The sequence below is a fragment of the Triturus cristatus genome, chromosome 6 (genome assembly GCF_964204655.1).
Source record: "Triturus cristatus chromosome 6, aTriCri1.1, whole genome shotgun sequence".
Classification (NCBI taxonomy): Eukaryota; Metazoa; Chordata; class Amphibia; order Caudata; family Salamandridae; genus Triturus; species Triturus cristatus.
In genome coordinates this window covers 622,493,796-622,501,482 of record NC_140589.1, presented here as the reverse complement: position 1 = coordinate 622,501,482, position 7,687 = coordinate 622,493,796, and the positions used below count along the sequence as shown (strand labels likewise).

General features: G+C 44.2%; 1 protein-coding gene across 1 annotated transcript in view; it reads right to left on the bottom strand.

Annotated features, from left to right (window-relative positions):
• COQ3 (coenzyme Q3, methyltransferase) overlaps positions 1-7,687 on the bottom strand; it is a 171,009-nt gene that overhangs the window by 96,588 nt on the left and 66,734 nt on the right. The gene's annotated exons all lie outside the window — the stretch shown is intronic.

The window sequence follows — 7,687 nt, the reverse complement described above, 5'->3', positions numbered from 1 at the left end:
AGGGCCATAAGAACCGCGTCATCCGCTTATAGTAAAACTGGTAAGGATCTAGCACCAACCCTAGGACAATCCGCCTAAGCTGATAGTAAAGCAGGCTCCAGCCCATTCACATATAAAGTAAACAAGAAAAGGGCGAGGATGCACTTTGGTGGACACAGCTGTTAGTGAGAAATGAGCGAGTGCAAGCAGCGCCCTGAGAAAAGCACACAGGGGCAGATGTAATTGAATGAAGATTGGCTAGGAGGGCCAAAATACTTGGATCAATCCCCCTCTCACAATGAAGGGTCCAAATATTAGCCAGTTGACCCTGTTGAATGCAGACATTAGGTCCATAAATGCTAAATGCAGAGTTTCAGACCTGGCAACCGTGTACTTATTGATAATAAGGTGGAGGGTCAAACATTCATCAGAGGTGGACCTCCCCGACCTAAAGCCATATTGAACATCACTCATAATGTTATTCTCCTCTGTCCACTCCCACAGCCTGTTTAGAATTACCCTTCCCAAGACCTTTACCACTGCATCTATTAAAGATATGGGGATTGTCCATGTCGCCATTCTTAAAACCGAGACAATCCCAACTGTCAACCAAGATGGCAACTCCCCGTCCCTGGCAGCCACATTCAACACCTGGTCCATGAGTTGACCCCAAACCTCCACATCAGTCCTAAGCAAATCCGGTGGAATTCCATCAGGTCCCGGAGCCTTGCTGCATGACATAATGCCCAGAGTAACCTCTTCAAGAGTAAAAACCACTATGGCACAAGCTAAAACGTCTACAACCGGGTTGGTGTCACCCCCACACTCCTCCTGATTATAGACACCTTCAAAGTGGTAGGCCCTTTGCTGTTCCGAGATATGGTGACATATAACCGGGCAAGGGCCATCCACGAAACAAGGCTTATATACCCCTTTCCACAAAAGGGAGCTATACCCTGTTTCGCACGCCTGATATAGCTCATCCCAAGCTAACTCCTGCAGGCTGCTTGGGCTTGTTTTTAGGCCCACATACATGCTACATACAAACTCCTGTCCCTGGGGGTCTGCTTCAAAGCAGCCTTCAAGCTGTCCCTTTCAAACCATTTGGGGTTTTTAGAGTCCAGTCTACAAGGGGCAGATGTGGACATTAATATAAGAACGCCTGAGGCAATATCATCAAAGGCTTCCAAAATCTCCTCAACCCCCCCATCCATATCCAGACAAATATCAAACTTTCGCGCACAATTTACAAAAAGACAGACTTTGAGGCACCGGGGATCTACCTGGGACCATTGCAGCCTTCTGCCCTGGTCAACCACAGAAGACACAGCTGGTACAAAATAGGAGGTACACCCCTCCAAGAAGAAACTATTTTTGACTTCCCATGTTTTTTGGAGGCAGATTATATGATAAGATTGTATTAATTGAAACCACCTGAAATCAGTAAACTTCGTGGGAAGTCCCTCCTATGGGAGATTGAGGGATGGCTACCAAAGGAGCATGGGGTGCCACAGACAACGGCTGCGAATCACATGAATCCAAAACACTTAGTGGGAGAAATCTGTTTGAGGTGGGTCAGGAGAGAGGCAGCCTAGGAGCCAAGCACCCTCTGGTTGGCAAAACCCCCCTCATGGGGACCTGAGAGGATCGGAAGCGACCTACTCTTCTCAGCCTATAGAAAAAGCCCAAAGGGAGTGCAACTATCCTGGGAGGGTCACATATCCCAGGAGGAAGAAGAGCTGAAAGGAGTTCAGCCACAAACCAGGAATTGTTAAAGTTAACCACCACGCCCATAATTTTATATCCAAGCCTACCCAGCTCAATCTACGTGCCATATTAATGGAATCCACAAGCCCCCATCAACAACGGGAGTGCAAATTTAACCAATGCACCACCTTATTTTTAAACTCGGGGGATGGGATGGGGGAAGGATGCCTAACACAATAACATTAGAGGTTGCTACGGGTGGCAAGTTAAGCACAACTCCAGGGTTAGTGGGGCCAGGGTACGATAACTTCCCCCTTATTGTTCGCGGTACAGGGGAGACTGACTGTACCAGGAACCTCTGACACACTGCCTGTCAACATCAAGGGCATTTTTAAGAATAGATGCTATCACAGAATAGCTAGGATCATTAAACCTCAGGTGACCATTCAATGAGCCCGGCTCCTAAAGTACAAACCTTTCCTTTTTAGGTCTCGTCTGACCCAGCGCATGCGCTGGTCTGGCGAGACTTTTGAGAGGGCTCCAAAAAGTGCTACCAGGCCAGCCTGGAGTTACAGTGCATGTGCGCGGGCGCGCGCGCCGTGCTTTACCGCGATTACTTTCACTTTAGCGGCCGCACGGCTGCTTTGATGATTGATCGTGATCGCGATCACTATTACTTTCACGGCCGCAGGGCCACTTTGCATAGCCAACAGGTCTCGCTTTTGGGACCTTATAAGTATTTAGTTATGCAACTGTTGCATGGCTAAACACTTATAAGGTCCCAAAGGCGAGACCTATTGGCTATGCCAATGCTTGTTTTTTGTATGGGATAGAATCTCTGAAACCCTAGCCTCTATAAGGGAGAGCCTCACCAGGATTGGATCCCACTTTTTATTTAAGTGTGTCATGAGCTCCCTAAAACAATTACCCCTGTAAGGAAAGCCCCCCCTTATCACAAGCTGAATTAGACTTGGTTTGAACAGACACATTAACCTGCAAAGGAGGCTAGATTGAAGCACAAGCTTTCCTCTTCCACTTGCGCCTAGGACTAACCACCAGAGATGTAGATTTAGGGGAATGGATGTTTTTAGTCAGTCAGTCAAAAAAACTTTATTTCGGCTGTACAGCCATAAAAGCACAATTAAATATAACAATCGTTCATAAATTACAAAAATGATAAAACACAGAAATGTATGGAATTAATAGTAATACAGAATATCATTCAAAACCGGCAAGAAATGATGTACTATAATTTCATAAAGTGTTTACCGGCGCCACTACTACTCGTCACCCTGTAAATTACAGCCTTAGGTATCAATCGTGATATGGAGATCTAGTAACACAATTTAAAAGATTAAAGAACATTTAAAAACAGCTAGCATAAATAGGATTTAAAAAAAACTCATAATAAAGTAGCTGAAGGGGGAGATTTCAAGACCGTTTTGATGGCAGCGAGATGTGCAAATGTAAATTAGCAAGATAATTAACAAATGGGCACAGTTGTGTCATTTCCGAGCTCTTTTTTCTTTATAATGCCTCTACGTATATTCCACATCGCAAATAAAAATCTGAAGGTAGCAAAGACAAATAAAGGGTGTATCTCGTATTTTAGTAACCTAAAGGCCTCAGTGTGGTCTCTGATCCCCACATTTCTGCAGAGCTGGAGCACCCACTTAGAGCTTGACCTTCTGTAGGCAGGACAGAAGAGAAGAACATGATGTTCTGTTTCTTCGGTCTCAGTACACCCAGGACAGTCTAATTTTGTAGCTCCTTTCCATTTGTTGGTAAGTGCACGGAGTGGAAGCACCCCGTGTCTAAATTGTAAAAACAATTTCTTTGCGAGAAAGGGTTGAATGTTGTCCAGAGCCAACTCTAATTTGTATTGCCGTTTGACTTCCAGAAGCCTGGAAGTCAGACTTGATGAGTTGATGCTCTGCGATAATTGGGCAAATTTATGTTCTTTGTAGGCGAGGAACAGGGACTTTTTAGGAATAGAGGGGCAAGTCTCTTCGGGTGTTAACCATATGTTTGCCCTCCCCAATGCTTGACAAGTATTCCTAATATGGGACAGCCATGGTATATTCCCTGCTCCCAAAATCGTCATAACATCCTTCAGTTCCTCCCTATAATTTGCTAGCTCAGGCGTGCTCCATAAACGGCGCCAGAACAAAAGTGGTCGGGAGGCAATTATATCAGCAATTGGGCCAACGCCAAGGTCCATCCTTAGTGGTGTTAGAGGTGAGCTTTTGGGAAGACCCAAGAGCTGCCTAAGGAAGGTGTTCTCTATAATGGATAAGGTGTTAGATGGGCAGTGGCCCCAAAGCTCTGCTCCATATAATGACGCTCCCCTTGCCTGAATTTTATATATTTCTACGGGTGGGCCTACCACTTTTTGAGTGCTATTTTTATATACTTTTAAAATGCCCCCTATAGACTGTGTGAGTTTTAAAATAGCTTTTTTTACTTGGGTTCCCCAATCCATCTTATCATTAAGAGTGAGGCCCAAGTAGTCAAAAAACGACACCCTTTCTAGGGGCCTGCCATCCATTTGAGGGTGTGGGCAATTGCTAGTGTTAGCGTGGAAAACCATATACTTTGTTTTCTGGAGGTTTATCTCCAGTTTCCTATTCCTTCAAAATGTGCAGAACTCCTCCAGTACCCGCTGCATACCCATAGGAGTCTTAGACAGTAGCAGCGTATCGTCCGCAAACATTAAAGCTGGTATTTTGCAGTTCGCTAACCTCGGTGAGTCTATATCTTTCACTGCCAATAAGGTTTCAATTAGACCATTTAAAAAGAGGGAGAACAGGGTCAGGGCTAAGACACATCCCTGTCTCACCCCTTTCTCTACAGGGAAAGGAGCTGTCAATTCCCCTTTCTTGCCATATCTTACTCATGCGTACGTATCCTGGTGTAAGCGCTTCAGCTGGTGGCATAAATAAGTTGGTACTCCCATGTCATGGAGTAGGCCCCATAGCTGATCGCGCGGCACCGTATCGAAAGCGGATTTAAGGTCCACGAAGGTTAGATATAGGCTACCACCCTCCAAAATTACTGTTTTCCAATGGATCAGTTGCAATCTAAAAATCTGGTCAATTGTTGAAATGTTGGCCCTAAAACCAGCTTGTAAAGGTGTTAAAACTTTCTTTTCATCCATCCATGATTGCAATCGGCCCAGGAGAACACGGGCAAATATCTTTTGAGTAACATCAATAAGACTTATTGGGCGGTAATTTGCCGGGTTGAGCGGGGAGCCTTTTTTATAAATGGGAATGATTACTGCTCCTGCCCAAGTCGGAGGCAGCATCATACCTTGGAGTATAGCGTTAAAAAATAACCATAGATAAGGTGCCCACACTAATTGTTCATTCCTAAATAGGTCACCGGGAATTCTATCCAGACCCGGTGCCTTTGCTGGAAGCAATTTGCCCAATGCCGCAGTGACCTCTATCATCGTACAGGGGGGTGCACTAGTATTTAGGGGGGTTTTATTTATTGCAGATTCCCTAGCCACTACTTCTCCATCTAAGGACCTCGAATATAAAATTTTAAAATGGGATCTCCAAACTTCTTCCCCTAAGTTTGGCTCAATTGCTGAGTTGCCTTCAGTTTTTTCAGTTTTCACTAGATTCCAAAAGCGTCTCATGTCTCTATTGTCTAAAGCTTTTTTAATTGCTTCCCATTTATCTATCTCCCACGATGATTTAGCTTCCGCTAGCATTTTTTTTATATTGAGCCCTGATTTCTTTAATACGTGGGGTGTCATTATTTTTTATCCCCAGTAATAGGGCGTGTTTAGCTTCCCTGCACGCTTTGTTGTACCAGGGATGTTTGGGTGTAGTGTCTACGCCATTATTATTATCACCATTATAGAAAAATTCTGCCAGTTTTGAAAACATGTCCTCGTGATTTTTGCCTAATACCAACAGAGATTCAGAACCTTGACTATTTACAGACACTCGAAATGCAGATTCTAAGAAGGGAGTAATTTGTTCGTACAAGGAGGCCACTTTTTCCTTTGACTGTATAAATGTTGCTCAACGTACTCTTCTACCACCTTCAGTTGCTATTAAATTTGGGAAAGGTTGGATGGGTAAATTCTGGTGGTCGTTGGACTGTGGGAAAACAATTTCTAGCAGCAGCGGGTTATGGTCGCTTTCGCAGCGAGGTTGGACAGAAAAATCACTAATTCTATGCCATAATTCAACGTCTACCAAAACGTAATCAATTATAGATGCATAACCCTGCTTATTAAACGTAAAATTACCCGGACCATCAGAAGAGAACCGACCATTACATGCCCTAAGTGAGTGGCTAAAAGTGAGTGAGCTCATCTGCAGAACTAATGGGGTCCATCCCCTTACTTGGTAAGCGTTACATTTGGGAATTGACCAAACCGAATCTTCCTCACTAGTGATGGCGGTGGTTAGACCATTTAATGGTTCAAAATGACAATTAAAGTCCCAGCCTATAATTACATATGTGAGCTTGGGCAAAGTATGAAGAAAGGTAGACAGACAATCTACAGTCTGTGAAGTTTGCCCCTGCCTCACTGGACGTGAATAGATGTTAATAATAGAAATTTTCAAAGTATTATGGAAGGTGAGAAGGATAAACAAAATATCAGGAGAAGGGGTATCTATCATTTTGATGATACAACCCAGATGTATACCGACCCAGGTACAAAGACCCCCTGATGGTCTCCCCCCTTGGCCCCTGAACAGCTGGAATACAATATGCCACATAACCCACTCTGTGCATATCTAGCCGTGACCAGGTTTCCTGGAAGAGGCATAGCTCATGGGTATCTATATACTCTCCCCAATCTGGGAGATCCATTTTTGAGCTCAGGCCTGCTATATTCCAGGATAAGATCTTAGTGTTCTGTATAGAACACCCGTCCTGTTGTACACCTTGGTACAGAATTTTAGCCTGATCATGAGTCCCAGACTCATCCCGAGGGGTGCAGTCTGGGTCCCCTAGTATCTTAACATATACACTAGGAGTACTTGGTGCTGGAATAACCTCATAGATATTCTCAGAGAGTTGAACACCCTTCTCAGTTCTTCCACAATTTTGGTGCGCGGGTTGCTGATTGTTCGTGGTGATCAAATATTTACAAATAGGATTTAGTCAATCGACCAGGTCGAGGGAATTAAATCTATTGCTGACAGGGATGTTAAATGTCATGTTTTCCATCCCTGGCCCATATTTGACAAAATGCTACTCTGTGCTCTCGATTCCCATTTTTTATACACGCTTCCTACTCTATCTAGCAAAGGACTAGAGGGATAGAAATAACCCAGGGGAAGTGTCTGGATACCTCCTATCTCCCTGGGGGATCCCCATTCGAGGATGTGTTTAACCGCCCTTCTATCCCTAAAGTTGATCAAGACACAATCCCCAAAATGTCTTTTCGCCTCTGCCCCAACCAACTTACCCTACGGGTGACTAGAATTTCCCTGTAGATTGAGTGGGGGAGTGGTCTGGTTTTATTCAACCAATGAGTGACTTTGTTTTTGAGTTCAAGATATGTCTCCCCTCGACCTGATGACAACTCTGGTACTCCTGCTAGTAAAACGACATAAGGTATGGAGGCTGGAGGCAAATTTATACAGGGAAGTAAAGAATTGGTTTCCTTTTGCTTAGAATAAGGAATATTCCTAATGTCTGCCTCACAAGTTCTTTCTACCTGTTTTTTAGTTGTCAGACCTGGGGTAGTTGCCGTAACCCTAGAATCTTGGTCGTTATTAAAGAGATGAGGCACTCTATGTTCAAGAATATTTGGGCCCTGATTTTGTGGGCTGAAAAATCAGTCCTGGTGGACAAGTTGGTTTGAACAGGAACATGCTTGCTCTTCAGGTAGGGGATGCTGAGAAGGGACAGCTGGAGATGCCATTAATTGTTGGGGAGCAGTTAACCAATGTGGGGGTTTACCAGATTTAATGGCATGGAGAACAGTATCGATTTTAGTCCCCCATGATTCCATCAGTGTGTTCAA